The 12,051-nt window shown below is 27.3% G+C and overlaps 2 pseudogenes; both read right to left on the bottom strand.

Annotated features, from left to right (window-relative positions):
• Positions 1-586: 586 nt before the first annotated feature.
• Positions 587-3,015, bottom strand: LOC112679507 (annotated as a pseudogene).
• Positions 3,016-5,897: 2,882 nt separating this feature from the next.
• On the bottom strand, positions 5,898-7,872 carry LOC112679502 (annotated as a pseudogene).
• Between the last annotated feature and the right edge of the window lie 4,179 nt (positions 7,873-12,051).

Genomic DNA, 12,051 nt, shown 5'->3' with positions numbered 1-12,051 from the left:
TACATAGAATTAATCAAGGAGACAAATTAATAATTATTAGGATAACATACAAAATATAACATAACATTATTCAATAAGGTACAATTGTATTGATTAAACACACACGTTAGATAAATTAAATAAATTCTATTTAATTGTTTCACATAATCATTTCAAGTGAAATTGAAATAAAATAGTTAATCGAAACAATAGTGACCACATCCTGGATCTCTGCGTCAATAATTATGGGCTGGTCGAGAGATAGCGCACACACACTCACAATCAATGAGGAAATATCATATTTTTATTATCATTCTCATATACACACACACACTTACATATAGCAAATAAAAAGGGACCCGAAAACAAGGGCAAATCAGACGAGTTTTGGCTATGCTGCACTGAGTACCTTCACGTCAGTGTATGTCATGGTTCGGAATTAGAAACATTTCAAACTATTTTTATAAATTAATTTTTAGGACTTAGAATAATTTCTATAGTTTAAATTATTTTTTGGACTTAGAATATTTACAATTTGTAGCACTTAGAATAATTTTATCAGTTTAATAAATTAAATTATTATAAAGTCTTAATTATTTCTTCACTACACCTACATCCAAGCGTTGACTAAGACGTTAGTACTGAAATCACGGATCAAACGGTTGGCATGCAACACAACTATAATCTTTGGATCATCTGTCCACTCTGTTTCGATATACATCATGCAACCACCTAAAAAATACATTTATATAACAGTGAAGATTAAAAAGTAATTTGAATCTGATAAGGTAAAATAAATTTATTTATTAAGATAAATTTAAATTTAAATATATTGAAAAGAAACCAAGAATATTTTTTTAGTGGTGAATACATTTTAATACATTTTAACTTGATTTTATGATGAATTAATCAGAAATGTAAACTAACCCATGGCAGTCTAAACCAATCTCTAACAACTCCAAGGATTGGCTCTTCATACATTTGATTCTTGGAAAATACTGGATTTCCAACAAAATCATACAATTTATCATAGGTAATAATTATTTTCTTTGATTTTCCAGTAACTATTTTGAATGCAACTTTTCGTAAAATTTGTGAAATTAATATACAACAAATAGAAGTTTGTTTTATTTTTAATTATGTTTGTTTCAAAATATATAATATAATAAAATTACCTTTTCCACATGTTTTTCAAGATTACGTATACTGCTTTCACAGCAATACGATTTAATAAGGGAACACAAACTTTCGTCAGCAATTTCAACCTAAAAATATAAATTATTTACATAAAAGAAGATACAACTAATAATTTTATATCACTTGATCATTTGTCACACCAGTTGATCAAATAGTGTTTGGCAATGGCCATTTTTTCTTCAGAGACATATGCAGAAACCTCTATCAGTTCCATACAATTATGAAGGGGTTCAGGAATAGTATTCATATCATTGGCAGTACATATAAATAGTACTTTGGATAGATCAACAGATACACCCAAGTAACGATCTAAGAAATTAGCATTCTGTTTAAGATCTAGTAATTCTAAAAATGTCAATGATGTATCACCTTGATGACCTCTAACATAATACAAAAACTAGTAATATTAGATTAATAAAATAATTTTAAAATATTACCTTCCTATTTTGTCAACTCCATCAATTAAAACTAAAGGGTTTTCAGTTGAAGTTTTCTTCAAGCATTAAATCATTTTACCTGGCATAGCACCAACATAGGTTCTGCGTTGACCTTTAATGTAAAGTACTGCAAAATAATTAAGTATAATAACACAGTAGATTATAAATTAATACATAAATATGACATGGAATTCAATTACTTCTCGATTTAAAGCTCTTGCAATTGATTCTGCAACACTAGTTTGGCCAACTCGAGGTGGTCCATGGAAACACAAGATTATGCCATGAGTTGAACCTTTAAATTTGCTTACTGCAATGAATTCGAGGATTCGCTTTTTAACATCCTTCATTCTGTAATGATTTTAATTTAAAATGGTTGTTGCTTGTTTTAAATCAAAATTATCATTACTTGTTGAACCCCAAGGCAATTGTGTTAGCCAATTTAGATAATTTCTTTTAACACTAAATAAAATATATTTAGTATAAATATTTAATAATTCACAATACTTTTTCTACATCTAGAAGATTAAGAGCTAGGATGCTAGAGAAAAATCATATAATTAATATTTATTATTAATAAGAAATTGTGTTCAACTTTAAGTTAGTTAAATGATATTATTACTGTTAGATAATAAAGGACTTACTTAAATTCAGAGAAATGCTGCTCTAAAAATGAGAGTTTAGTTAATTCTTTTTCAATAACTTCCATAACTTTTATTGGTACTGTTTGTTCCTAATAATTACATATATGTTTTTTAAATAATATTATACATTATTGTTTATCATAGTCCAATAGTTAATAATAAAAAATAAAATGAATATTATTAAATGATTTCTAACTACTCATAAATTAGTATATAAATAAATTAATTAATAGTTTATACATAGAAATAAATAAATATAATAAAAGTATAGTCTGGAGTATTATTCTATTTAAACTTTAATTTTTATGTATAAACTATTTATTTATTTATTTATTTATTTATTAACAGTTAAATCAATGTTTATTTTATTAGTAAATTAATGCATACATTTAAAATACTAAACAATACCGAAAAAGGTGTGAAAATTAAAAAAATCATGAATACATCAATAATAAAAGTTAGAATATTTTGCCGCCCGGGGCATTTGCCCCTTTCGCCCCCCCCCCCCTTAAATGCGCCACAACCTATAGGTAGTCGCAATAAATAAATATTAAATGCCTACGCTATGCCTATAGTTATATGCATATATAATAAATGCCTAACTATGATAATTATTATTTAATACTTAAAACATATTAAGTACTTACCATAAGAAAGATTTCTGAAATTCGCATTAACTGATAGAATCACGGAGCACGCTGTGCACGCGGAAACTAAAAAACAGAAGACTCGAACTCAACAGTCATAGGACATAGATAATAAAATATTACATAAAGTTAGTTGACGACAAATCATAAATATTCGACATCAAGTTTACTATCTATTATGATAACAACCGAAATGTTTCTTTATTTTCTAAAAATAGACTCTAAAACCCGTCTATATATTTTAGCTGATGATAAGTTATTAATGATATGTCATCGATAACGAGAGACGGCTGCGGGCTGATTGTCGATAGAATCGATAGATTTCGTTCATATTAAATGTCAGTATGTGGTACTACTGTACCAGCAACCATAGCTATGTTACGAGTTTTAAGCATTCATAGAATTCTACTGCGGTTCAATGCTAATTTGACGTTATCGAATATCGACTGCCGTGTATTCTACGTTACTACTTAGTACTTACTACGTTAGCCGTTTGGTATATCATTAAAAGTACCCTGTGTCCCTGTACTTCTCTATAAAATATAATATCATTACCTATTCTGTTGTAGATGATTTGTAATTGTAATTTGTAATGTTTAGCATATCTAGACTCCAGTGGCCCCATGATAGATACATACCCACCTCTCTTTGGACCAGGAGCGGTTGCTCCTGATAGTTTTATAACAAACCGCCTCTGGATTCAATTCACCAAAAAGAGTCGACTCACTCATAAACTACACATCTCTTACATCAAAACCATTTATTAATGTCAGTGGTGGTTCTGGTGGTATTTTTTTGGTGAGGCAACCTATGTATCCCTCCCCATTCAAAATTAAAATGTAATTTAAAAACATAAAAATAATTATAATTATATGAATGCTAATAATATACTTGTTTCATATAGTAAATAATATAATAAGTAACACTATTTTTTCCTATTTTTCGGTTGTCTTGCATAAAATGGCTTCTTGAAGAACACTTTCATAGTAGTCGTATTTTTTAGTATTTAGTAGGTGCACACTTCTCGAATCCGTAATACGCACTTCTAGTTATGACTATATACAATGTGTCGGGGTTCACTAAAAAATAGGGGCTGAAGTAATAGATAGGTAATACACAGAGTATTTTAAAATTTGGTAGTCCTGAAAGGACCTTTTAAGTAGGTATGCCTAGTCCCGAAAAGGACTTAAAGTATGTCTAGTTCTAAAACTATTAATTAACTAAATTAAACTATCATATTATGTTTGTATGTTAAATTTATACTCCTATCTTTTTGACTAGCATACATATTTATAATATCATTTTAAAATAATACAGTTTTTTTAAGTTGATAAATCAAGGACTTTTAAATTAATAGTATTAAAAGAGAACTTTAACGAAATTGTGAAATACTATTTCGAGAACAGTTTTTAATTATTTTGAGGCAAGAGAAACTTCTTTTATTTGATACACTAGAAGATGGTACAATTAAAATAAGAATAAATAATTAATAAGCTTCAGGTAAAATGTCTTTCAACGCATTTTGTTCAATATTCTTAACTATATCACAAATGTGTAATAAATTTTGATATTTTACATCACTATACAAACCTTCGATTCAACTTTTAATGTATTGAATTAAATTAATTATTTTTATGTAATTGAATAAATTGAACCTATGGAATTATGTTAATATATTAAAAGTTGAATTGGAGGTGTTATATAGTGATGTAAAATATGAAAATTTATTACATATTTATGATATAGTTAAGAATATTCATAGGCGGATATTTGGTTTCATCTGTGGGAGGCTTAACATTTTTGTCTTATTCATTAGCGAAAACAAATATTTTTAGTTACTTCAGACATTTTCACCTACTAACTGTAGTGGCTATTCCTACTTGATTCTAGCTGAGGCACCAAATATATATATATATATAGGTAATAGGAACATAAAAAAATAAAATATTGAATAGCTACTGAATTATTTTTATTTTAATTATATGTCTTTTTGTGCAAATATATTTACAATTGTTTCAGTATTAATAGATTTAGACATTTCTTTTTCAATATAAATTATTGAGGTGTTGTTGAACCTTTCCTGCAATATAGAGGTTCAAAGCCAATTTTTTATTCTACACACACATGGCCAAAAAACTCATTTCACAAGTTAAGGAACTTATAGGAATTGTTAAAGTAACTTGAAATAGTTTATATAAATGAGGGAAAGTCAGTTTTGATAAAACCTTTTTCGCATAATTTAAAGTTACAGCATTTTCATTAGTAGACTGCAATATTTAATTCTTTGCCACTTCTATTTCTGATTGTAATACATCTTTAGATAAATTCATCAAATCCTAAAAAATATACAAAATACAGATTAACTTTTAATAAAACTAGAAAACTAGAGCATAGGTAAGTAAAAATTAATATTCAGAAACAGATACGATACTTAATTTATAATGATCTATAAAGACTTTCCTCAAGGTTTAATTGAAAAAAATTGATCAACAGCTGTGGCCATTTAGAGGCTTTCAGTTGAAAATCTTTTTTACAGATTTATCAAGATAGTATCAAATACAGGAAAGAAAGCATTTTTTCTAAAATAATCTTCAATGGTTTCAATGGTGTCATAAATATTTGGTTCAGCACTTGTGGTTGCAGTAGTATCAACATTTTTAAGATTGTGTAGCTCTTATATTTTTCTTTTGCATCCTAACTAAGTAAATATTAACTTAAAATTATTATAATTATAAATAAATATAATATGTTTATTAAGTTTTACCTTTAGATGGCGTTTCTATTCATATTTCATTGTCTTGAGCAAAAATTTCTATTTCACACCAAAGTTTAGAAAAATACTCTGTTGTTCTAGAATTTTTAAAAGTCATCATCACAAATTCTATAATATTTTTAGATTCCCCTAAGGTTGAATTTTTTTCTTAAATTTGTTAGAAATAATATTAATATTAATTAATACTTTATGTAAGATAAATAAAAAAATTATAAATCGTCTACTTTTGAAATTTGTTAATATACCTAAAACTAAGATATTAAAATTAAAATACTTTGAGTCATTAATTATTACTTATTATATTATACCAATTGCTTCATTTACTCCTCTATCATCTTCATTTTCAATTTCTTCTTCTAAAGCTTGAATAATTGCTTTGTAACTGTTTTTAACAGACTCTATATATTTCAATAACAGCAATTCCATCTGGTGTCACACTAAGTCTATTCATTGCCGTATGTTTTATTCCTAGTTTAGTTTAAATCTCAGTTAATTTTTGATTTTTTGAAGGATGAGAAAAATGTACGTACAGAGATTCTTAAGTGTTGAATACATGCCTTATTTCCTAATATTAATGTAAGTAATAAATAAAATCATAAAGATCTTAGATATATATAAATATTCATTACCTTTACATATTTACACATATCCATTACAATGAGGTTCATTTTATGAGCCATACAGTGGGTATAAATAGTGTGAGGATATTGATTTTTTATTTTATTTTGTAGTCCGTTAAATTTCCCAGACAAAACATTTGCATGGTCATATGACTGAGTAACTATTTGTGGTTTAGAACTAAGTTTACACTTTTTCAGGTACCATAATATGTAATGATATAAACTTTCAGCATCTTGATTCTAAGAACAGTCTATAAATCTGAGAAATCTCTCAACAACATCTAGATTTTTAACATACCTTATACCAATACCATTGGTTCTTTTTTGTAACACCTATAAATTAATTTAATAAAAATAAATTAAGAAGACCATGTATAAAACATAATTTATATTTCACCTTGCTTCATCACACATAATTCCAAACACCTCAATGTCTTCAATGTTTTTCACACATATTTTTTTCACAACATCTGCACATATATTTATCTTGAATTATATGACTTGAGTAATTGATTTTAAAATTTTTTTTATATTATACATATGTTATATGTTATATATACATGATTTATATTATTTTATTATATTTCTTTTAGCTAACAATTTACATAATTCTTTAAAGTTCCCTAAAAAATATATTTATTTTTTTACAAAGAATTATCATAATTAGATATTTTACATTTAAGATCATTTAAGACTAATAGTGATATTAGTTATTATTACTTTTCAGTAGTTAGTTTTATACCTTGATTTAAAGAATATTTTATTTCGTCTTGTCCCCTTAAACCAATTCCTTGACAACTAACAAATAAAACAATATCAACTAACATTATCATATATTTTTTATAACTTTCAACCATCAATGAGTGCTGAGAAGATATTTGAGAATAAACACTACCAGTTTCTTTTGCTTTCTGATATGCTGACCATTTAACCATACATTTAATATTAAACTACTTTTAGTATGGGCATCCAATTTATTAAGTTTACTTTTATTCCCACCTTTAAATCCACTACAAATACTCAACTATAAAATATACTTATATTAATAATTATAATAAAAAAATTATAAATAAAGCATAAATACAAAGCACATGCTTTTTTCCAATTTCTAAAACCAACTAAAAAGCCATCTTCAAAATTGCCACTATTTCCAGTACTATAATTTCTACAAGCAAAGCAAAAAATTGAATCTTTTGATACACTATATTCAAGCCATTTAAATGTTTTGTAAAGATTATGAATGAAAGCGCAATTTTGTGTACCAAATTTAGTTAGTGGATATGAGTGCAATATATTTAATTTAAATATAATATAATATAATAACCAAAACTATGTTTAGCGTTTACCTACATTTGTACATACTGTTAAAATTGATAGCACAGGGCCTGTTATTAAAGTTCCCAAGTCAGAAATGACATTTTTATCTACAATATTTTCAACACTTTTTTGTGTCGTTGTTTCAATGTCTAAACCAATATTTAAATCTTCATTTTCAGATTCTAGTGTTGTTGTTGACGATGGATTAGTAACAACTAATTTTTGTTTTTTAAATACATCAAACATTGTTTTAGCCATTATTGAATTGATTACAATTTTTAACTTAAAATTAATTGATTAATTCAGATAAATACACAATTCACAAGTATAATATAAAATTATATTGTATATTTGTTTAGCACGTCACTTACGGAAAACCACGCGTAGGTATTAAAAACAAAAAAATAAAATTAAAGGCGAACACCGTATACGCTCCAAAAACGTAATAGACACTAATGCTGTGGCGGTCTGCAGCTTGTGTATTTATAACTTTACAGGTATCGCAAACAATTGTTTTCTAGAACTTACGTTCTAGAATATTCGCGATTATCAATAGATACCTACAAAACATGATTTTCCCAACAACGATAAGCCGTGAATATTCCAGACCATTCTCGTATCTCAACAAAATAAAATAAAAATTATAAATATCAAATATTGAAAAACATAATTTTTTATTTTGACGTTTACATTCTGGGCTTAAGTCCCCCCCCCCCAAGTCTCCTCCGATATCCGCCTATGTTAATATTATAAAATATATTAAAATACGTGCAGGTGTTGGGAGTATAAAATATCTACTTCGTATATGCGTCCTACAGATGTGTTTAGGAGGCTAATGGAGGTTTAAGAATTTAGTTAGTTGGTTTTTTAAATCTATAAAAAATTTTAAATTCAGAAAATGTTTTTGAATCCCTCATAAGTAAGTTATTTTTTTTCACAATAATGACAAAGTTTAAATAGTTACATTAATGGTATCAATTTTAATCTGAAACCATTTTAAAATATAGATAAATACATATAATTAACAACAAAAGTGAGCTATTTATTTATAAAAAAAAATATATAAAATAAGTACCATATTCATCAATGACCATTGATAATATTTTACTATAATTATTAATATATAATAATACTTTGCTTTGTAAAATAAATAGCTTAGTCCCAAAGGGAGGGGCTAATGCCCGCCCGTTGCTCATGACCTATCTATACAAGTTATTACCTAAAAATAAAATAAATTACTTATAGTATTATGGTTAAGCACAAATTATTTATACTCAGTCCTGGTATATGATCCATGAGTCAGGTTTTGTCTCATCATAATCAGGAGTCTTGTTATTATTGGTTTTTTCATACCGCATACTAACCTGCGTGAGCCCGCCTCATATACATGTAATCAAGGCCGTATCTGGGATGGGTCCAGGGTGTCTGGACCCCCTCCCCTCCCGAAATTTCTTCAATATTTTACGAATGTTTAAAATAATTATTCATTTTTAATATCGACATAAATATTTTCAGTCAAAAATGACTTAAACTGCTTTTAATTTTATATCATAATATCATTTGAAAATATAAAAATAATACCATATGAAAATATGATATTAATTTTAATAAAAGAAGATTAAATCTTTTTCTGTCTTATTTTTAACCAAATATCAAAAGTTAAAATCTAAATTCAATAAAATTATAATATACGTGTTTTGGACCCCTCTCGAAAAATTTATAGATACAGCCTTGCCTGTAATAGATATTCTATAGTACGTCGAGGACAACAATCCCCGGGCCAACTTCACGTCGAGTATCAACTGAAATTATAAACATTTTAAAATAAAAATTATATGTATACACTTGTAAATGTTTAATTAAATAAATAATAAATCTCTTGTAAAATTTCTCGAATGAAAATGATATGTAATACGCTTTTTAAATATTTAGTTAAAATATTCTTGAAAAATTAAATAATTATTATACTTGTATTTATTTAATTAAAAATACATACCATGCTTATTCTTCTCATTGGCGTGTTGAACTAATTTTTGGTGAAGAGCAAAAATGTATATACCATAAGGTACCCTTTATTCATCCTAACGGCATTTCCACCACAATAAAACATTAAAATTTAAAAAATATACGTATATAAGACTGATTTGTATAATCAGATGTACTTACTTAATTATCTAATAAATTTATTACACTCATTAATTCCTACCAAACATTTTTAAGGAGCAATTGCTCCAAAATAATATCATCACCACGCCACTGATTCTCCTTGTGATTTGACAAATTAACTTTACGTGTAAAAGTCTTAAAACATATTTCGCATGTAAACTGAACATTTTTGTGGATTTTAACGTGTCTAGCTAAATTATCTTTGCTAGAGAACACTTTGATACACTGAACGCACTTAAACATTTTCAAGTTGAAATACAAACACGGAAAACTAAAATAAAAATACACAAAAAAATCACTGGGAACTGGTAAGACGTAAAGTATGAGTTATACGTTTCAGGACTGAATAATAATCGGATGGTTATTCCGGTCATCGAGATTTTGTTGTGAGTAAAGGCCGGCGGTACTACTCATCTTTCAATACAATATATATAGGTAATCATGTCTTATGATAAAACGTGAACTGTTTGGTCTATTGTTTATAGATTTTAGAAATAGACTTTTTCCGATTTATCGCCTTTTGTCGTTAAATTTATAAATTTACTGGTAATTTTCAACAAATAATAAGATTTATCACTCTAGATCTTTGTCAGTATGATAGTTAATTATTTTCTATGAGTAAAGCTATATAGTATATAAGGGTATGATATTGGTTAAGAACCGATGTAAGTTTTTGTGTAAATATACGATAATAGTATAAAAATATACCTTTTTCTACTATATATATATATATATATATTATAAATGAGAATGAGTTATTACATCTTAAATGTGATTTCCTTTTTTGTATTCATTATTTTACAGTTCAGCACGACAACTCTAACATAGTATACATTATTAAAATATTTTTAATATCGTTGAAATCAAAACTATGTATGGTCTTGTTATAACATTTTAAACAATATATGGATGGATAATAACTGTATGTCATTCCTAGAAATGGCCGGCAGATGTTACACCTCTGTTATAATCGTTTACAATTAAGATAATATGTACATGGAAACTTCTATTCATTATATATACGCCGATATAATTCCTGGAAATAGCTATATGTTTAATATATTTAATAGCTATTATGTTTCAACTTATGCAATAATTTTAAAAATAATAGTCTTAAGGTACGGTTTCCCTGCAGCGTCTTGACGCGGCGTCTGAACGCTGCGTTTACCCTGTTTTCTCTTTAGCGTCAGACGCTGCAAATTTTATTATTTTATCCCATTCTTTTAGTACTACTGCGACCGTTGTCTCTTCCACACGTAGTTTCCACATACCTATGATCTGATTTTTTGATTTTTAAAAATGAATCAACATTTTATTTTGAACATTATCATTAATAATAATAATACTATTTGCGAATTGTTGTTTCGTAATGAAGAAATTGAAAATTAATTACTTATGAACTTAATTCCAAAAAAAAAGAAAACCTTTCAAAAGTTTGTTTTCCACAAGGAAATCCGAAGGGTTCTTTAAAAGTTTGATTAGTGGACATCTTATTAACAACGATGAAAAATTTCGGGAATTTCGGGAATTTCTCCAGGCGTCTTGACGCAACACTGGTCCGGACCGGTACTGACGCCGGACGCCGCGTCAAAGCGATTGGCGCGTCGCGTCAAACGCGAGTAGCGAAACCAGTCATACACAAAATACATAATCTAGGTTCTTGGCGTCAGACGCCGCGTCTAGACGCTGCAGGGAAACCGTACGTTTACAACATAAATCTGCTAAAATCAAATAAATCTTAACAATTAATTCCTTGTGATAATATTATCGGTTAGAGGCATAGAGTAATATAAATAGAGAGGGCCTTACGAACGCGATTTGAAGCGAACTAGATGTACTTGCAGTGTTACCACAACATTCAATAAGTATTATTGTACTGTCTTACTCGTTGATAAATTATTTAATGCATTTTGAAACATTATTGTACAATGGGAATGTTGTACCAAAATATTATTATATAATTATAAGAATACTTTGATCATTGATAAAAGATATTTTAAATATAAAACTATTAAGATTCAAAATGCACGATACATATAATATACAGTGTGTTACACTTAAATGGTAACACGTAATATTTCAGTTCAGTGACCTCGTATTAAATTAGGATTTTTTAAGGAGCTAGGGAATACTTAAATACACATTTTGTGATAATTTTCTAATTTTTAATTATTTTACTGTGCGCATGCGCAACAAAACTTTTTTTCATTTTTTTAAATGGCAACACCTATTTTCAACACCAGATTTTGATAGAACTATTTTTTTTAATCA

The sequence above is a fragment of the Sipha flava genome, unplaced genomic scaffold (assembly GCF_003268045.1).
Source record: "Sipha flava isolate LNK unplaced genomic scaffold, YSA_version1 163_pilon_pilon, whole genome shotgun sequence".
In the NCBI taxonomy this organism is placed as follows: domain Eukaryota; kingdom Metazoa; phylum Arthropoda; class Insecta; order Hemiptera; family Aphididae; genus Sipha; species Sipha flava.
Note: the sequence above shows the minus strand (reverse complement) of the source record. Positions and strands in the feature narration are given on the sequence as shown.